Source organism: Psittacula echo (assembly GCF_963264785.1).
Source record: "Psittacula echo genome assembly, chromosome: 7".
NCBI lineage: Eukaryota > Metazoa > Chordata > Aves > Psittaciformes > Psittacidae > Psittacula > Psittacula echo.
The window spans coordinates 10,683,372-10,703,809 of NC_137740.1; positions in this window are offsets into that span (position 1 = coordinate 10,683,372).

A 20,438-nucleotide genomic window follows, 5' to 3' on the forward strand; every position below is an offset into this window, starting at 1 on the left:
GCAGGGCTCCCCCCGCACACGCTGCTGCAGCAGCCAGAGAGGGTTAAACACGAAGCAAATGGTTTCTCAGGAGCACTGCGGTCTCAACAGCACAACCTGCTCTGCCCACAGCCACTGAGCTTTAAACAGTGACTGCCTGAGCGCTTGTCCCTGCCGCCTGCCTCCTCTGGGTCCCTCCTCCTGCCCTCTCGCTGTGCGGAGACCGGCTTCTGTCACTTAAAGGTGTGATCAGGAAATGGAGGGCTTTTAAAAGCACTGCTATTAAGAACAATACAAATAACAGAGCAGGAACATATGTCTCTCCGCAGGCCCATCACCTTCTGCTTGCTTGGATTGAAGTGTTTTGCCATCAGAGCATGACAACATGCTGATACATCACCCGAGCCGCAAAGCTGCTGGCTTTATTACTGTTATTAACCAGGCTTTCCAAAAAAAGGCAGCAGCACAGCATGTGCAAGTGCCTGCGTGTCAGCCCACCCTCCTAACCTACTGATGGGCCAGCTAATCTCACCCACATAACACATGGATAGAGGTTGCCAGAAGACTCAGTTTGTGCACGTGCCACTGGCATGATGGCAGAGGGATGGGGCAGAGCCCCAGTGACCACCCTGCTGAGACAGCTCAACCCCTTACTAGACATCAGAGAGCACTCTGGGAGAGCTTTCAATACCCAGCCTCATACCTCTTTAGGTCGCAGGGAAACATAGAAAAAACAGAGGCTGTGGGTTCTTTCAAGCTCTGCTGCTCAGGGAACATCTTGCTGATTCTCTGGTCCAGGATGGAGCCAGCGCCAAGCTACAGGACCCAGGGGAGGCTGGGGCTGAGCTCTCTGTTGTGCCATAATGCTGCCAGGGGACAGTTCCCAAAGCCTGGGTTTGACGTGGATGCTGACACATCCCGTGTCCCAGAGAGACTCCCAAGGGAATTTTCAGTACCTGCAGCCTGAGCTGGCTAGACAGGGATAACTGGTCACCCTAACCCGGATTCAGCAGCTGCGCAGTGCTCCTCCCCAGGGACCCGGTCCTGGTTTGAACAGTCAAGCAGCCTTGTTATAGCTATAGTAGCCTTATTCATGGTCATTCCCCCAGTCCCACACAATTCAGCCCCACTGCTAACACCACAGTTCCCAGTCAGACCTATCTGGGTGCTGGGCCTCAGAGGCTTTCCATCTCATCCCTCCGTATTCTTCAGTTAATTGGCCCCAAGGACTGTTGGTTTTCTCATGGGCTGCTCAGGAAGCAGGTCAAGAAGGTCAGAGCTGCCCATCTCCTGTAACAGCCCAAGGGAAAGGCAGGGAATATCAGCCTTCACACACACTACTGCAGGCAATGCTGCATGCTCAGGAGCTGAAGACTGAGGTTCCACTGCCTGGGTGACATCCAAACCACCATCCATCACCCCAGTGCTAACCCAGGCGAGCAGCCAGACTGGCAGGCACAGGGAGGGTTTCCCATGGAAAGCTGAAGTCAGTCCAAGTCGTGGGCACAAACCAGCCAAGAATCCTTGTTCCTCCTGCTGCAGAACCCCGAGGAGCCGGGAGATGTTTCCATCGATCATACGAGGTTTTAGGCAAGCCCACTTGCACACAGCTCTGACCAGGCTTCTCACTACAGGATCAGTTTGTTGAGCAATACACACACAGGCTCTTAGCTAAACAGCAGGTCTGGAGCAGTTCGTTCTTGCTGATATTTTATTCCTTCATTACTAAGGCAAATAATGTGTTTGAGTAAGCAGAGAGGCGTTGCCCTTGTTACTTTACATGCTTCCTGTTGAAAGCAAATTGCCCTGATACGAGTTTGTGTGAGGCAAATAAAGACCTTTGTAACTGCTTCTCCTCTAGTAAAATCCCAGTTATTACTCACCTGACTTAGGCTCTCCTGTCCTCTCGGCTGAGGCAGGAAGGAAGGATTTCACCCTGTCCATCGATTTAATCCCTGACCACATCGAACTGCTATGTGTTTGTGCACAAACAGCATTCAAGGACTGACCAACTTCTTTAAGGGGGGAAACCCCAAGTGCCCAAATCACCTCCGGAGTGGAGCACGTCCCAGCACCAGGCTGTTCGGACTGGCAATAAGAAACTACAAAGAAAGAAGAAGTGGCATCTAAAGATCAATCCCCACCAAAGGCTTGAAACTGAGCCGAACTTCTGGCCAGGGTTTAAACCACACAGCAGCACACCCATAGAGTGAAACAGCAAAATAAATGAAGTCACCGAAGCAGTCACACTCCTACCATCTCCAAGGTCAGGATTTTCACACCTCCCTCTCCTGTGTATTGGCTTTCAGAGTCCATTTTTCACAGGTACAGAGAGTCACAAGGCTGCGAGATAAAACAACACAACACGCACACCAAAACGCAGGGAACTGACTTCAAACGCAGTCATCCCCTGTCTCCCAGCAACAACTGCGCCTTCTCCGCCTTGCTCCCCTTCCAGCCTCTCACAGCTGGCAGAGAGCTTAGGAACAAACAAGGCTCCCTGCAGCGAGGGTTGCTTAGGAAGGTCTGAGGCTGCAGTCAAGCATGCGGATCATCTCTTCACCTGCAGAGGTGACACCTCTTGGTTCACTTTCAACCATCAGCTCTCAGACCCTGTGTCCGTGCAGATCCCAACCCCATTCCAGACAGTGTCAGTGTCTGGTGCCCAGGGTCAACAAGGCAGCTCTGTGTTTCCACCCAGCTCTAATCCTGGGGGAGGAGGTGGAACATAAGCGTGTGAGAAGATGCTGTCACCTCACCCTCTCTAACCAGTCACGTTAACCCCAGGACAAGTTCCTTTGGTTTGTGTTATTAATGCTGCTGCAGCTAGGCTGAACAGGGCTTCCCAAAGGGTGGATTTTGCACAATTTCGTGCCAATTGTTTTGTGTTTCTGGAGCACAGAGGTTCCCTGCTCCTCTGCTACCAACCCCTCTGCTCCTTTCCATTAAATTAAGTGCTAAACCACAACTTCCACATCCTCAAAATCATTTACACAACTGGTGTCGCAATGGAGCCGGGCATGGGCAGAAGCAGATGCTCACTGGCACATTAAAGCTGAGCACAGCGTTTGAGGACTTCCAGGAAAGACTTGTTGAGAAGAGGTTGTGGCACCTCTTCTGAGGTGGCTCTGAAAGGACTCCATCAGGTTACCCACACGCATGGTCAGCAATGCCTGCCTGGGGACAGCAGAATTTCACACCTCTACAGATGTGTTTTCATTACATTTCCAGCTGTCCTCACTTCAGCTATCAGGAAATGCCAGAGGAAGGACAAATGATTTTCTGGCTTGTGCTGGAAACATCACCATCAAACACCTATTTCAGCTTCCAGATTGTTTGGACTGCCTGCATAACGGGGAAAATCACTAAAAGCCTCACTGAAACCATTCTGGAAACATATTGTGGGTGTCCATCCATCTCTTACTGGTCTCAGAGATGATGCGGGTACCAGAAAGATTTTCTTCAGAGCATTAGGGTAGGCCTTACACCACCCCTTTGTCTGTCCTAGGCAGAAGGTAGGAAAACTTTCTCTCTATGCCATGAGATTTCCTCTAGAAAATATCATGACAAAAATCCAAGGCAAGGATAGAAAGACAAGGGTAGAAAACTATCCCCATGTAGGTAAGTCCTGCACAGCCACTGAGGAACTCAAGGACCTCAGAAGGTACTGGGTACTCGTGGCCAAAGGCAAGGTGAATGTCTATATCCCTGAAGGCAGACCTGTCTGGTCAGCTGTTCCTATTGCCACCAACATTTGTGTGCCATCATCAGGCAAATAAACAGTAATAGCTATTAACAAGTGCATTCAGCACACACTAGTGATGCAGTGTCTCAGCCACAGGAAGGACTTCAGGATCCCTGGGGAACAGGGCGGCAGCAGCAAAGTTGTGTTTAGAGCAACTGTGATACACGCTGGATTTAACCACGGGAGCTACCAGGATTTATGGTCAGTCACAAATACAGGACCATATTTGAGTTCACTACCTCTGTTTCTATCCCAATGGCATATTGTGCTTGGCATCACGATCTTGCAGAGAAAGCAAGCTGGGCCCTGCTCATACCACGTGTGGGCCATCTCTATTACACTGAGGGGAATCTCTTCATTGCTGTCCAGGGATGCTGGATCAAAGCTTCCTTAGCTGCAAGGCTACCAGAGGGAGGCAAAGTGCTGTGAACCAAGGTCCAGGCCATGAAGGTGCTGCAGTGTCCCACAGCCACTTAGAGGCACAACAGCTCTTCTGCCCCTTTTCCTCTGCAAAACAGCAGTCGAGTTATTCAAGCACCAGCTGGGCTGGCAGAAATAACTCTCTCAAATCTGCCTGCAAAGCCAGAGAGGTGCAAGATGACTCTTGATTGCCTCCTGGATGCCCCTGTGGGCTCTGGGGCACCTGCCATCCTGCCTGCCACTTGTGTTTGTGGGCATATCCTCAAGCTGTGTTTACAAAGGGATTTCAGGCTCTTTTAGGGCAAGATGTTGCTATAGAAACAGCAGATGGGAGATTGAGCTCCCTGGGAGAACGCCTGGACTCCACTGGCTTAGCAGGAAAGCCCATCAGGGGAATACATCTGGCTGGAGATGGAGCATGGAGCACAGTCTGTTTTAATGAACACATCCTCCCTTTAGGGAAATGGGAGACTGCAGCACTCTGGAAAGCCAAAATGTTCCCATTGCAAGAAGAAAGCCCACACAAGGAACACCAAGAGACACTTCCAGCCTTGGTGGGATCTGGCCACCTAACAGGGTCTGGAGCTCAACCACCCTGCCGGAAAGCTTCTACCCAGATGGAGTTTGGGGTCATCCCATGAAGAAACCTGCACCAGAATCACTAACAAGGGGATCAACTTTGATCCGGGCAAGAGCCATTTCAAAACGCAAGCTGCAGACCAAGGAAATAGTAAGTCAGCCCTAGGGGCACATCTTCCCAAAGAGGAATCTGACCACAGGAGTCAAGCCTTGGCTGCGGGTTGGTGCTTGTCCCTTTTCTTGTTTCCTTCTCCCTCAAACAGGAGGAGAGGAATGCAAAACACACAGACACAAAGCCCCACATCACCTGCAATACGAACCTTCCCAGGAAAAGGCTCTGTGCAAAGCTCAGCCAGGGCTCATCAGCAAAAGGCCATGATTAGCTGCTGAAATAAGAGGGCATCTCCATTTCCAAAGGCAGAGCTACCACACAGCCCTGAGAAAACCTCTTCACAATCAGCCTGTGTTGAAACAAACCCAATCAGTTCGACAATGAGAACGAGTGTCCCTCCGTGGATCTCTGCAGGGAGCTGATATGATTATAGAGTATGCTGGGAGGCACTGGAAAGCACCCAGTGGGGGGCTGCAGAGAAGAAAATCAGAGAGGAGTCTCAGGCTAGGGAGCCTGTGAGCTGTAAACTCAACTGGGTGCAAATAAGAGACAGCGGGAGGAGAGTCTGCCTTGAAAAGAGCTGCAGATACTCCTATAACCTGGCTTCTGAAGTCTCCGATTTTCTGTGGTCTTTGTGTCCTGAAGAGCTGAGAACGCAAGGAAGGAAAGCTTTACCCTGTTAAAGTATGGTGACTGTAGCCCCGAGGAGAGAATCTTTCTGCACCTACAACCACACCGCAAAGCCTTCAGAGCCAAGAAGCACTTCCTGCATTCCGGATGGCTGAAGCCTTGGCATGGTGACAGGGTGGAGGTGACATTTCCTTACCCTCATGAATAGGCAGGGTAATGCTGGCAGCTGGTTCCTTGGGTGCTGTCTCCCCAAGCAGGCAGCCTGATCACCCCTCCACCTCCCAGGCAGCAGGGCTCAGACGTAGCAGTCAGCAGCCCATGTCTCACAAGCATCAATAAGGTCAGCTCCAAGGCAATGCCTTTAGAATGAACTCGAGCCCCACAATGCACAGAAACCAGCATATCACCAGCTGACCCTAAGCTGAACACCCCAGCACCCATCGCATGTTGTCACTTGCTGTCACTTGCCCCTCTCCCCAGGACTATTTCCCAGGCAGGTAGAATTTGCCTTTCCCAGCAGCTGGGTCAGGCAAACCCTGCCAAAAGTCATAACCCCCCTCCCAAAAAAGAGGCAAAACTTGTGCCCCCAAATCACCCACTTCTGCCACCACTGAGGTCTCATTCACACACGTCTTCCGGGAGACACCCAGGCCAGAGTCACCGGTTTAACCTTTCTGCTCAGCCCCATATTCTCGCTTTAACGTAGAATGCCTATTTAACAGCAAGAGAAAAGGAAAGCAGGAAACAGTCACGGCATCCCATGGAAGTGGGGATCAAAGGACACAGGAGGACAGAAATAGACCTGAGAGCAAGGCAGGTGCTTTGGGAGTAATGTGTGTGTGCTGTGCCTGGCTGGAGTCAGGACACCCTCCCCTTGTCAGAAAGCAGGATGCAGAGATACACAGGGAAATGAAGGGATACATTGATGGTAACTGAACAAATCCCGCTGGAGTCAGGCTGGAGCTTTCCCCCTGCAGCAGAGGCTTCAAGGGCAGTTGCACTCACCGACTGGAGAGCAGAGAAACCTCCAGAAACGGTATCAACAGGACACAGACAGAAGGAGCTCTCTTACACTGATACCAATGCACAAGGAAAACCTCTTGGCTGGGACCAGCTCAGTTTGCGTTTCACACAGGGGACCATTTGGGAAGCTTTAGTTAAGAAAAATGACTTTTTAGGTTTGGAGTATGGAAATGGTGAGGGCTGAATGGGATAGTGGAAAACTGGAGACTTGACCCAAATGGTTTTGAGCATAGAATCCCTGACCACAACCATACCCGAGAGCACTGAGGGGTGGGAACAAAGAAAGTGATTTCCCCAGGTAGAAGAGGAGGATCTGTCTCTCAATGATCTCTCTCCTAAAAGCACAGCTTGGCACTAACTCCTCTAAGCTTACCAAGCTCTGGGACAGAGGAAGCAGCGATCAGGCTGCCAGCAGAGACTCTTTGTGCAAAAGCTGTGGAGGCCAGCCCATAACATCTTTCCTCTGCCTTAGGGGGCACGCATTGCTTTGGTTCAGCATAGAGCTCCATAGCCTTGGGGAGGGTATGTGGGAACGAACAAGCTCCAGCTGCTCTCTTTGTTCCCAGTTTAAGGCTCAGTGGAGCAAGCAGGCAGGTTGGGAGGTGTAACCTCTGCAGTTTTGGGAGGCTTTCATGTGCTGCAAGCGCAGCAAACACCCATTCCCATCACACCAGGAACAAAGTGATCCATCAGGCTGGCCCAGAGATAAAACCCCACTTGTTCTTTCAGCTCCCAAAGGAGAATAATGAGCTTTGGGGGTCAAAGTCCAGCTCCTGCTCCCAGGGTAGGGGCAGGACAGCACCCATTTATCTGGCAAAATGGCTTAACTAGAGCTGCATCAGGTAATGAGTTAGAAGCAAGCAAAAAAAGGAGGTGGAAGAACACTTTATCTCCTCAGTAAATACACACATTAACGTTTATATTTGTGCAATTGCCAATCACAATTCAGCTGGAAACAAAAGCAGGCTGGGTGTCAGAGAGCAACAAGAGCAAGGCTGCTCCTGAAGGAAAGCAAGCTGGGAGCAGAGGTGGCCCTCACCGAGCAGGGGGAGTGGAGCAAGGCACTGATGACAGGTCCATTGACAGCTCCAGCTGAGGCCAAGTGATAAATCAGGCCCAGAGAGACAAGTGAAAATAAATCTAAAGCAGCGAGGGGCGTTTCCAGATCCTTTTTCTGTTAATAGCTTACTGCCAGCCAGCAATGAAAGGGAGGGAAGAATTCACTTCTTATCGCACCTTCTCAGAGGTGTTGAGTAAGGTAATGAAATAGAAAATTAATTTCCCAGATACATTCAGCCCTGAAATCTGAGCATCTTTCCCTGGATGGTTGGGAAGTGAAAAAGAAACGAATTAAGACCATCATCTCCCAAGGTCATGGCAGAAACCGAGGTGTTCATTTAAGAAAGAAGGAGGGGGGGGGATATTTCTGGAAGAATTCATCGATAGGACTGGTCGTGCTGACACTTGCCAGTGAATTCCTCCCACAGGAAGCCATGGCAATGAGCAACTGGAGATTTTTCATGGTTTAAGCACTGTCTGAAATGAAACACCGGGTTTGGAGATTCAGGATAGCACCATCTCTCAGCTGTGTTAGAAGCCAATGTTCAGGATGCTCCTGGTGGGCCTTATTTTGCAGAGCATGTATACACAAAACACACCGCATATCTGCTGAGTTGGAGCATGGTACAAGCAGCAAATGAAGCATCTGTCTAGGGAACACCTAGGGAACTTTGATATTCACAGTCCTCTTGCTTTACACCCCACTGCTGAGGCCACAGATAAGAGAAGCAGGCACAGTCTCTGAGAACAGTAGGTTGCACTGCGCTGATAGTTCAGAACTGGACTCTGACTGCAAGATCCTCAAAGCCATCAGGACCTGCAGACTGAACCAAAGCTCCAAAGGACCACAGGAAGAAAGGTACTTCTGAACCCATGTGTGACAAAGCTAATCCCAAGCCTTTTGCTGGCTATGGAAAGAGAGCACCACTAACAAGAAACATAAATGTCAGTGAACAGATCTTCACACTGCAAAAAAACCCTCCTGCTAACCCCTGTCACCAGAGATATGCAAACAGGCAGGAGGCGGTGCACCCCAGCCCACAAACACTGCCCAAATGTCCATCCTCACCTAGCTAAAACTTATGATGATCTGGACCCCATCAAGCCCAGCTCCTGCTGCTCCCTTCTTATCCCAGATCAAACGCCCTCTTCAGCCCCTGTTGACTGCAGAGACACTGCTCTCCCCTATCCCCCTTGGACAGGTTTTCACCCTGTGGTGCTTCTCTCCCCTTTCACACTATATTGCAGGTTACTGTCCTGATGGAACGTGCTGAAAAGCCCATCAGTGTGCCTGCAGGACAGGCAGCTCCTGGCAGATGTGCTGCCAGTGCCCACACTTCCCATCACTCTCCAGTCTGCCACTGCCTCTTGGATATTACAAGCCACCTACAAGCGATGATTCCTCACTGCTCTGTGCTCCCTCCTCCGGTCTGTCACCGTGTAAGCCACTTGACAGGTGATTATTCGGTCACCAGGGAAGCCGGGCTGGAAGGGATGAGTGTCTCTTTCAATAAACACAGAGTGAACCAGAGAGGGATTCTCACTGGACAAGCAGACTATTTTGGGATCACATCACTAAGCTGCATTACGGTGTTGTAGATAGCCACTGGCGCAGTGCAGCTGGCCTGCTGGCCTCTTTCACTATGGCCACCCCTCGATCCTCTCCTGGGGCAGTGAAGCACTGCTTAGCCTGAGCCATAGCCAGGCTTCCGCTGGCCCATGGCCATGGATTCTCCATGCCCCTTGGTACCACACGTGATGGTACAGGCTCGTGGCTCTGGTTGCGTTGAAGCGCCCATTCAGGACTCTGCTGGGTTTCTCTGCCAATGGGGCATTGGGCTGGCATTGCTCATCCACACAGAGGTCTGGACTTCAGGGAACAACGAGTCTCAGTCTGTGGATTGTGGCCTTGGCTGATCTGCATGCTGTCAGACTGGTCTCTTCTCCCTGCATGGTCACCAGCTCAGTGTCCCTCTTCCAGGAAACACCATTCCCCCTCCACCATTACATAGATGGATAATAACATCAAATACTGTGAGCCCAAGGCGGTCCCTTGGACATGCACTGTGTTGTCCTCATTAAGGCACTGCCTGTTTTGGCTTAAAGAGCTGCCATTCCAGCTAGAGACATCTCTGCCCCTCACCACACTCTTCTCAATCCCAGGGATCTTCATGCACACTGTTGTGGGTGGACGTGGATCATTCCCAGCAGCGAGGCACATGTTTGCCAGTGTCAGTGCCACAGGGCTGCAGCATTGTGATGTGGCACAAGCAGACCTCATGCCAGTTCTACTGCCCACCAAAGCAAGGACTTTGGCTCACAGCACTCAGAATGTGACAAAAGCCAGGTGCACGGTTGTTATGGGACTTGGGTTTGGACTTGGGTTTGGCTGCTTAAAGGTACTCAGCATGAGTCTATAGCACCTCGGGATTTATTTGCTTTCCTAGAGGCAGATCAAATCTCTCAGCACTATGATGGGTTGGCCCTTAAGGGCAGACCTTCAGAAGCTTCTCTGATATGTAAATTCACTGCCTATGTAGAAGTTTCTGCTGTTAACTGCACCTCCAGGAACCACTCACAGTCATACAACAGGGGTTGAGCTTAGGTTGAGTTTACACCCAGACACTGCTGCAGAAGGTCCCCACAACTAAATCAAAAGCAGTGTGGAACCATCTGTGTGGTTGGTGAGTGCCTCACCATCTTCAAATGGCCATGAGAAGCCATGCAAAAGTCATGTCAGTCTCCAGTTCTTTGCTTAATGATCCCTCCAAACTAGATTTCACTGGGAGACAAATACTAATTATGCTTCATCCAAGCCTCTCTACGTTCCTGGCTGTCCTTGCTCTGGTAAGCACCCTTTTCATCACCATCCCTCAGAAAACCCATGTAATAGAGTCAAGAAAAATCAAGTTCTGTGTGTTTCTTTCTGGCAGCTTGGCATTTAATGTGTGCTCTACAACTTGAAAGGCCAACTAGATCCATACCACTGTTGTGGCACCTTGTTATGTGTTTAGAAAGCTAGTTGGGAGCATGGGTACTACAGGGGAATTCTGCCCCCGTGCAGTCAATTGCTTGTCCTTTGAGACACTAAGGGAAAAAAGAGACAGAAAATAGCACCTGAAAGAGTAACAGTACAAGGCCATCTTAACAGTAACAGTACAAGTACCATCTGCCCATTGCAGTGAGCAGCATTAATGCAGTGCTGCGGATTTCAGCCTCTTCTAGCCCACAGCCTGCTGCAAGGGACAGCAGGGCTGCTGGACAGCATTCACAGCAGGTCTGACACCCCAGCACCTCATTGCTGTGGGGAGCAGGGACAGACCAGCCTCCTCCACAGAAGGGACCTCTTCTGCCTTGGTTTCATGGTGCAGGGAACCAATGCAAGTCTGGAAACACCCCAAGGCTGTATTCCCAAAATGCACTTTTTTGGAGAGTTTTTGAGCCACAGGGAAGGAAAAATAAACCTTTTCTGAAGAAAAAAAACCCCAAGCAAACCAGAAAATAAAGACAAATAACTGAAACATCCTGCAGATCAAAAGTCTTCCTTGTTGTGCAGAGGCACGCTGGGTGAGCAGTGGGATGAAAGCACAAGGATTACTTCTGAGACCCTGAACAGGCTCATTGGAATCAAATTATTATCCCCTTCCACGTTCATTTTCCATCCATATATTTACTGGGTAGCAGGAGAACTGACCTCCACCCCTCCAATCCATTGACCTCCCACTCTCTCACACTCCAGACATGGATTCCCTGTTCTCTGAGCCTCCCACTCCCTTGGTCTCACTCCCACTGGACCTCCACTCTCTAGTCCTTCATTTACCTGGGGCCTCCCCTTCCCCAGGCAGGGGGGGGCTGGCTGCCCTGCTTTAGCAGTAGCAGCCCTATTCCAAGCAGGAGGCTGTGAAGTTCCTGCCCATCCAGCATTTTATCCATCCTACATGGCCGCCTCATGCTCAGGGGCACACACTGGATGCTTTCCCACTCCCTCCATCCCTGGGCTGTGCACTGCTGTCCCACCAGGTCCATACTTCCACCTACAAAGTGACTAACCATCTCCAGGGCCTGGAAGCGCTTCCTGCATCCCGGATTTACATCTCTGCCACCATCTGTCCCTGCCATAACCAGGCGCCTGCTGGCAGCCCGCTCCTGCGCAGCCATAATTAACGTCTCTGCTTCCCCTCATGGTGCTGCCTCCAGACACCGCTTCTCAGTGCCCATCTCCCTACAGCCCTGTTTGCGGTGGTGCTACTGCTGTGGCCGTATCTGCTCGTGCACCGAGCACGTTTCCCTTCTTCTGCTCTTCAAATGAGTGCGGGTGCTACCGTGGTTTGCGTCCCTCCAGAAATTACTGGCAGGCTTTTGATCTCTGCCCCTCACCAGGTACTGCCCCTCTGACATAACCCAGTCATAGAATCATTTAGGTTGGAAAAGACTCTCAAGATCATCAGGTCCAGCCATTAACATAGCACTGCCAAGTTCACCACTAAATCTCCTCAAGTGCCCCATCTACGTGTCTCTTAAATACCTTCGGGGATGGTGACTCAACCACCACCCTGAGCAGCCTGTTCCAATGCTTGACAGCCCTTTTGGTGAAGGAATTTTTCCTAATATCCAATCTAAACTTCCCCTGGCACAACTTATAGAATCAATTAGGTTGGAAGAGACCTTTAAGATCATCAAGTCCAAAAAACTTGAGGCTGTTTCCTCTTGTCCTGTTGCTTGTTACTTTGGAGAAGAGACCAACACCCACCTTGCTATAACCTCCTTTCCGGTAAAAGATGATGATACTTTGCATTGCATGAGTGTGAGAGCCGGAGGGTACCTGCTGCATTAGCATCACATGGCTGAATTGCACCAGGAAGACTGTGCAGTCCAATTAGAAAAGAGTTGAAGCACAAGACCCCAGTAGCACAGGGGTGGTCAGGCATGAAAGACCCGTTTCTGTGGTGGTGTTGATTTTCTTGCCTATTTACACAATCCCATAAGATTTCCTGAGCCCAGTCATCCTGAGGCCAACCAACCAGGCCAGACCTCCCAGGAACTGCTAGGAGATAGTCTCTGTCTTTCATCATGAGCATAAAGTAAAGCCTGGACATGATCATAGAATCATCAGCTAGGTTGGAAAAGACCTTTAAGATCATCAAGTCCAACTGCCAGAGCCCTGAAAGTCCCCTATGAGGATTGTTGACTGTTTAATTCCTGCACCACAGTTCCTCTACTGGGTGAGCATCCTCCATGCACTCAAGGCTTTGTCATGCCCCAGCTCCTAGGGACCACGTGTAGGTCAGCTTTCCCATTAAGCACGTACAGCATTTTCAAATGAGCCCTGTATAATTTTGTACTTTCCCTCATATTTGCATCTCGAGTATTTGTCTCCTTACAGGTACAGTCTTGTCAGGGACTGTAGTGATAGGACAAGGGGTGATGGGTTTAAACTTAAACAGGGGAAGTTTAGATTGGATATAAGGAAGAAGTTCTTTACTGTGAGGGTGGTGAGGCACTGGAATGGGTTGCCCAGAGGAGTGGTAAATGCTTCATCCCTGGCAGTGTTCAAGGCCAGGTTGAACAGAGCTTTGGGCAACATGGTCTAGTGTGAGGTGTCCCTGCCTATGGCAGGGAGTTGGAACTGGGTGATCTTAAGGTCCTTTCCAACCTTAACTATTCTATAATACTGTGATTCTATAATTTACCTTGGCTACAGGAGCATCTCTCTGGATGGAGTCAGGATAGATTTATAGTCCACATTAAGCCACCACCTTTGCAAAAATGTATTAAAATGACATTAAAATTAGCTTGTGATCTGAAAACCGTTTCCATAATTTCCATAAATTCCATAATGGTGCTAGGCCAAGCTCCCCTTGCCATGCCTTTTGCAGCCTCAGTGCCCCTGGAGCTGTAGGATTTGTGGATCTCTGAATCCTAATCCTAAACCTAACCTTAATTTAAGCTGCCACCATAGAGATGAGATCTATGTCCCCACCACAATGCCTGGGCCAGTTGGGAAAGTTGTGGAAGAATCGATGTTGGTGGGGTGCAATGTTCCCCTTGGCATGCCTTTTACAAGCCCAGTATCCCTGGAGTTGTAGGCTTTGTGGATCTCTGAACCTTAACCCTAAGCCTAACTCTAATACAAGCTGCCCCCATAGAGATGCAGTCTACATCCGAAGCACCATGGCTGGCCCAGATGAAAAAGGTGTGGAAGGAGTAATCTTGGTGCTGTGCCAAGCTCCCCTTGGCATGCTTTTGCAGCCCCAGTGTCCCTGGAGCTGCAGGCTTTGTAGATCTCTGAACCCTAACCCTGAGTTCATACCAAACACAATGAATTTTCAAGTGACAAACATAGCTCTCGTGCCCATATTGCTGATCGAACTGGGTCCAGCTTGGTTCAGGTTGTCACCGAATCCTGCTCACCCGCATGACCCAAACGGCTGCTTGTGTGTAAATGAAGGCAGAGATCAGCTCTGCAGCTGAAGCTTCCTGGACAACTGGGCTAAATATTTCCACAACAGTCACAGTCAACAACCAGTTGCTATTCACTCACCATCTGTCTGCTGTCAACAGAGTCAAAATGGAAACAAGCCCACCCGCATCCATCACCTTAGAAACATTAGAAATCATCAGTTAACATCATCCCCAGCGTGAAGATCTTCTCTTGCTCAGAGCTGATGCACCGGACTTCACGCAAGCTGCAGAAGCAATGATGTTAGCGGGCAGCAGCAGGAGGTTTTGAAGTTGGATGTGAGCTGGGCATCCAGGCATGAAGCACAGCAGCAAGTCCTCTGAAGTGACTCCGAGCCAGATCCCTATAACTTTCATCCTGCTTGAACCTGACAAGTTGGTTTTGCTGTTTTCGGTGCTGTTGGTTGTTCTCTCAAGAGAATTTCCCTGTCTCATGAAACTATTTTATTCCTTATCAAATGACCCTGATTTCTGGAAATAATGGTCTGTGTCAGGAAGAAGAACTAATATCCAGGATTAAGAAACAGGGGGAAAAATAATATTCCAGGGCCAGTCACAGCTTGAAATTCTAACCTGTTTCTGCTCAGTCTGCCTGTGGTCCTCCTCCTGACCTCCTTGGATAGATGAAGTTTGCCCTGCTACTGTCATACAGTCAAAAAGATGTCTTTATTTCCTCTACCAAAAAGGCCCTCTTGAAAACTGGTGCAAAACAGGCAGGAAAGCAGAGGAAAGTGGAATAATCAGCACTTTTTTCAGATCTGGGAAATCGAGGCAAATTAAAGAGAAAATGAGTTTTCCAGAGGTCACAGGGGCTGTTAGTGGCAGAGAGCAAAAGGGACCATGGGACTGTGTCCTCCTAACACCTTGGATATATCTCACAGCCTCTAGGAGACAAACCTAGAGCATCACATACTTTGGCCCTGTTGCAAAGCATTTCCCTGCTAGCAGCTCACTTCACAGGGAGGAAGCCTGTGGTTTAGATCCACATCAGCACTGGGAAGCTGGGTGAGAGCAGGATCGGTGCCCTGTCTTGAGGTAAAGCCAGTCCCTGGGGACAGGTTCCGCTCAGACAGCGCACATCCCTTCCTCTCCCCCTTCATCCCTGCCCTGATGTTCACCTTTCCCATCCATCTTCCCTCTTCCTCTTTATCCCCAGATAATCCCATTACTGAATCTGATGTCAAGCTTCTGCTAAGCACTGTCACCTCTGTGCCTTGGCTGGGCTACAAAGCTACCCTGAACATGGAGATATTCAAGAGCACAATCATACTGGCATAGGCATTGCTGGAGTCTATCATTTGGTTGGGAAACTTCTCTCTGGAACACCCAGAGTCTTCCCCTTGGGGACACTAGAGCTTGAAAATGTGATCATGAGCCATGAGTTGTCCCCACACAGAGGGATCCCAAAAGTTTGAACATGTCTGAAGGCAACTGATGAAATACAAATCTCTGCTTCTAGGAGAAATCCCTGCTCAGAGCAGGGCTCAGGGCTCCTAGGACTGGGGCAGTTTGGTCTCAACTGAAGAACCAAACTCTTGAGGACCACTAGTTCCTGCTGTGACAGGGTGCTACTCCCATGTCTCTCACTGTGAGCTCCTAGCTCACAAGCTGCAGGCTCACGTGCCCACCAGAGCCCCCCACAGCACATCCACCGGCAAGTGCAAGATTTCTGGCACTTGGAAAAGGAAAGGCAGAAAGTGCTACAGGGGAAAAACATTAAAATTAAACATTTAGAGCTGCCTCTTTCTGTTGTGTCTTCCCCCACACCACCAGCCCCATCTTTTCGTGCTCTGCACCATGGGAGCGACTGGCTCTGATTGATTGCCCTTTATTTCCATATTAAGTTGGGAAACGAATGCCTCCCTCTGCCACAAAGCCTCATGTCTAATTTTTATTAAAAGGTTGTTAACTCGCTGGGTTTTTCATTTCTTCCTTGCAAAGTCTGTGTTTTTGCATGCCATTAACAGAACCATAGGAGAGAACTTTTAAGAGTTATGAAATGCCAAATTACCTTAAGTAGATTCTGGGTGATCTTAGCAGAAGTCTGGCATGTTGACAAACCTGCTACACCACCCATTGTGCCCAATATTAAATCAAAGTCTTATTTGAATCTCCTGCTTGAATACCGCATGGAATCTCACCAGGGCAAGGAAAGGTCCCACCTGGTCTTCCTCAGTGAATATCCCACTACACTGCTAAGAACAGTGTCCCAATGAACTAGAAAGTCCGCTGCTGCAGTTACCCAGCTCCCTTAACACTCCAGCACAAGCCATCTCCTGTACCAGGCCCTGCTCTACAGACTAGACTTTCATTAGACAAGTGTCTACCAGGATGCTGGGGCTGATAGGCTTTCTCTCCAGAGTACTAGGCAGTTTCCCTCCATGTAGCTGCTTCTCCCTCCAAGAGCTGCTTCTCTTACCACCCCATAGCAGATGAACGGGGCACAGCACAGAGCTTGTGTGATTGCTTCAACAGAAGGCCCTTCCATCACACGCTCTCTAGCTAATTGGAAAGTTCAGTGGGGGCTGAAGAAAACAAAGAGCTGCCGCTTAACATGCCTGAGTGCTTTCCTTCATCAAAGAAGGCTCAGCATTCAAATGAGCTGCGTATTTACATCTGCCATGCTTGCCTAGGGAGCTGCACTGAGCACACTTGGATGAGTACAACGAAAGGTCATCTGGTCCTGCTTCAGAGGAAGGGCTCTGGGACTCAGAACTCTCATGCATGAGCATCACAGAGAGCTTGACACGCACGTTCAGGGAGAAGAGGTAACAGAGTCTGTCATCTGTTTTCCCCACAAAGAAAATACCACAACCACCAACAACTGCAGAAATCCAGGTTAGGAACCTTTCATGGAAAATGGTTAGTGCCACAAACCTGCCTTCTACACTGGGAGATGTCACCTGCCAACAGGAGCAGCTGAAAGAGATGCGTGCCCATGCCTCAGCCTCCCCAGCTCACAGCTGAGCGTATTTGCTTGCAAGGCAACACCCGGCTGAGAGCTGCAATTCTTATTTACCTGGAGGAGAGGGAGGTTTGCTGAGCCCACCAACAGGCAAAGGCATGAAAGACGTGAGCCTTTCTTCCAGGTGCTAGCGCTGAGAGCGGTGCGGGTAAAGGGTTTACTTCACTAAGCTTCTGGAGATTGCTTTTTTCCTCTCCTGTTCCAGCTGAGGATGAAAGATCAAAATCTCAAGCTTCTGCAAATTAAAAATTAAACTAAAATAAAAACACCTGGTTTGGCCTAATTAAAATGTTTTGTTTCAGAAGCTTCTGAACATGCTGTTAATAATCACCTCAAATTGCAGAACAAGGGTGTTTCAAATTAGAAAACTCAAAATCTTGGTTGTCAAAGTGGGGCTTTTCAAGAAAGTGAGGGCTCTTTTACAGCAGAGATATTTGTCAAAGCTGTTCTTTTTTTACCCACAAAAGCTTTCAGCTTCAATAGATCTGCTACACTTCTGACACAGAGACAAGGAGAGAGAAAGGCACGGCTGCCCTCGCTATTGCAGTTATGGCCCAGAGCTGATGGAAGGCCAGGGTCCGCACCCAAGATCACTCAGTAAATCATCATCATGTCTAAGGTTTGAAACTATAGGACCAGTCCTGGATCCCTCACTGGTTTTTGCTATTGCCTTTTGTTGCACTAATGGCTTAAAATCTCCAGCCCATCTTTCATCTCCAGGCACTCCATACAAACTTCATTATCTCCTTAGGAGATTAATAGGGCTGTATTGTGCAGCAGCTGGTGGTTTCCACATCATTCGCACTGCTGATCCAGGTGCCTTCTCCAGCATGCCTTATGATCACTCTACCTGGGCAGCTTGCACACAACTGGAGTGATGAGCAACCACCTCTGCTTCATGTGGCGGAAGAGAAACCTCCTCAACGCTGTTTTTATTGCTATGGCAGAGCAGAAGACACTGCTGCTCTTCACAACATCGGCTTGGAGGCATAAGCATCCTTTCAGCAAATGATGCTTTGACACCGGAGTTATTTCAAGTGGCTCGAGGCTTGGTCAGACCCCTGAGCAAGCAGCAGATTGGTGTTCACTCAAGAGGGGAATTAGAGAGGCTCAGAGGCAGCAGTGGCAGAAAGAAACCTGCATGAGGTTTCCACGAAGGTGGTGATAAGAACACAGCAAGGAAGTGATCCCAGGGCTGCTGTAACAAGCACACTTCCGCATGAGTCAGTAGAGGAAAAGAAAGGAAAGATGCTTCCACGGAGCAACCTCAACCACTTTCCCATGCCAATACTGGGAAAACAGCCTCAAAGAGACTTGCATGAAGGGAAAAGGGGTCTAGTAAAACAACAAAAAGTGGTTTCTAGGATTCCTGGAAAGCATCTGTCAAAATCCTGGAAAGTTGATATAAAATTCCTACCAAGCAAATCATTCTTCCAACAAAGAATCCTAGAAGGTTGTGAGAAAACCTTTGCAAAGTTCCTGGTAAGCACTTGAGGACATTCCTAGAAAGCAACATGAGAAATGGCTTGAAAGCAACATGGGGCATTCCTGGAAAGAAAAAGGGATGTTTCTAGCAAGCAATGTGGAAATTCCAAGGAAGAAACTTTAAAAGTCCTAGAAAGTAATATGAGAATTCCTAAAATCATACTGAGATATTCCTTGGAAGAAATCTGAGAATTTCCTAGGAAGCATCCTGGGAAAATTCAAAAAAAAAAAACCAAAGCATAAATTCTGGGAAAGGGAAGATTCCTGGAAAACATCCTGGGAAATTCCTAGAAAATGAAGGGAAGATTCCTGGGAAAATGCCTAGAAAACATCAGGGATGTTTCTAGAAAGCAACAAGTGAAATTCCTGGAAAGCACCTGGGAACAATCCTGGAAGGCTAGTGGCAAATTCCTTGAAAGCAACCTGAGAAGTTCCCAGAAGGCAACATGGATTTTCCTAGAAAGAACTCTCAAAAATTCCGAGAAAATGTGGGATTTTTTCCTAGAAAACATCATGGAATATTCAGAGAAAGCAAAGCGGGAACTCCTAGAAAGCATCCTACAAAACTCATAGAAATCAATACTGGGAATTCCTGGAAAAATGTCCTGGAACACTCCTACAACACAACGGGGAAATTCCTGGAAAGAAGTGAGAGCAATTCCTAGAAAGCACCCAGGATTGTTTCTAGAAAGGAAATTCCTACAAAGCATTGGGGATGCTGCTGGAAGGCACGGTGCCAACTTGGAGGGGGAACAACACGTGAGGGTGGCAGCAGACCTTAAAAGGGGTTCATGGAGGCTGAGAAAGGCATGGTACTCCCATGGTCCAGAGAGTACTGGAGGTGAAGGGCAGGGTATCAGCCCTCCTCATCTTCAGAATGGTCCAGCTCAGTACTGGATAGCAGGAATGTCACCTCAGAGCCTCAGGCTCACACATGAAGGCACACAAGCTCACATTAAGTCTGCCCACACTGATCCCAATCCACATGCATCTGATCTGTTCCTAGAGACCTCCAATGATGGATAAACTCCCTTTTCCACACTAAGGCATCTCGGTACTTACCATTCCCTAATTCTGGAAGGGCTTTCTTTGGTCTATGCTTCCATCTCTCTACCTCCTATTTCCCTCTGTCCCTTCAGGCACTGAGAACTTGTGCCATAGAAGAAGGAGATAATCTATATCTATCTGTATCTGTATATATATCTATATATCTATATCTATCTGTATCTATATCTATCTATCTATATCTATATCTATCTATATCTATCTGTATCTGTATATCTATATCTATATATAATCTATATCTATATCATCTATATGTATCCACGTATCTATGTCTGTATCTATCATCTCTTTATCTATATAGATATAGACATATATATAACCAGTCTGAACCTCTCTTGTTCCAGATGACATCCAATGCTGCTCATTCTCCCACTATGCTCCACTGTGAAGAGCCTGATTTGACTCCTCCATCACTTCCTCACCAAAGCCTCCTGAGCATGTTCACAGCAACCCGCACTGCCCACACAGCCCTCCCTTCCTCTCTGGCAAGCAATGGGCCCATCTGCCCCACTCCCACAAGACCAGCTGTTTTTTGGCTTCCTCAGATGCTGTTCCTCTGCCCATTTCTGCTCAGGAGGAGGAAAAGATCACAGAGGAGTCGGTGACATCACTTTTATGATGTTCCCCTCCCCAGCTGACCCAGCTGAGCAGGGAGAACTCTCTGGGAGACAGCCTGGCAATTATCTCCAATAGGCCTCCACACGTCTCATTGACTTCCCTTTGATTTCATGCCTGACACTTCAAACATCAGGGATGGCAAGGCAGGGGGAGGATTTGGCTAATGAAACGGAACAAGGACTCCAAAAAATAGAGCTGCCTCATGTGGAAAGCAGAGCACGTCTCCACCTCCCCACTGCACTCAGCCTCCAGGTTATCACCCACATGCCCAGGCTTAATGGCACAGGCAGCAATTACTT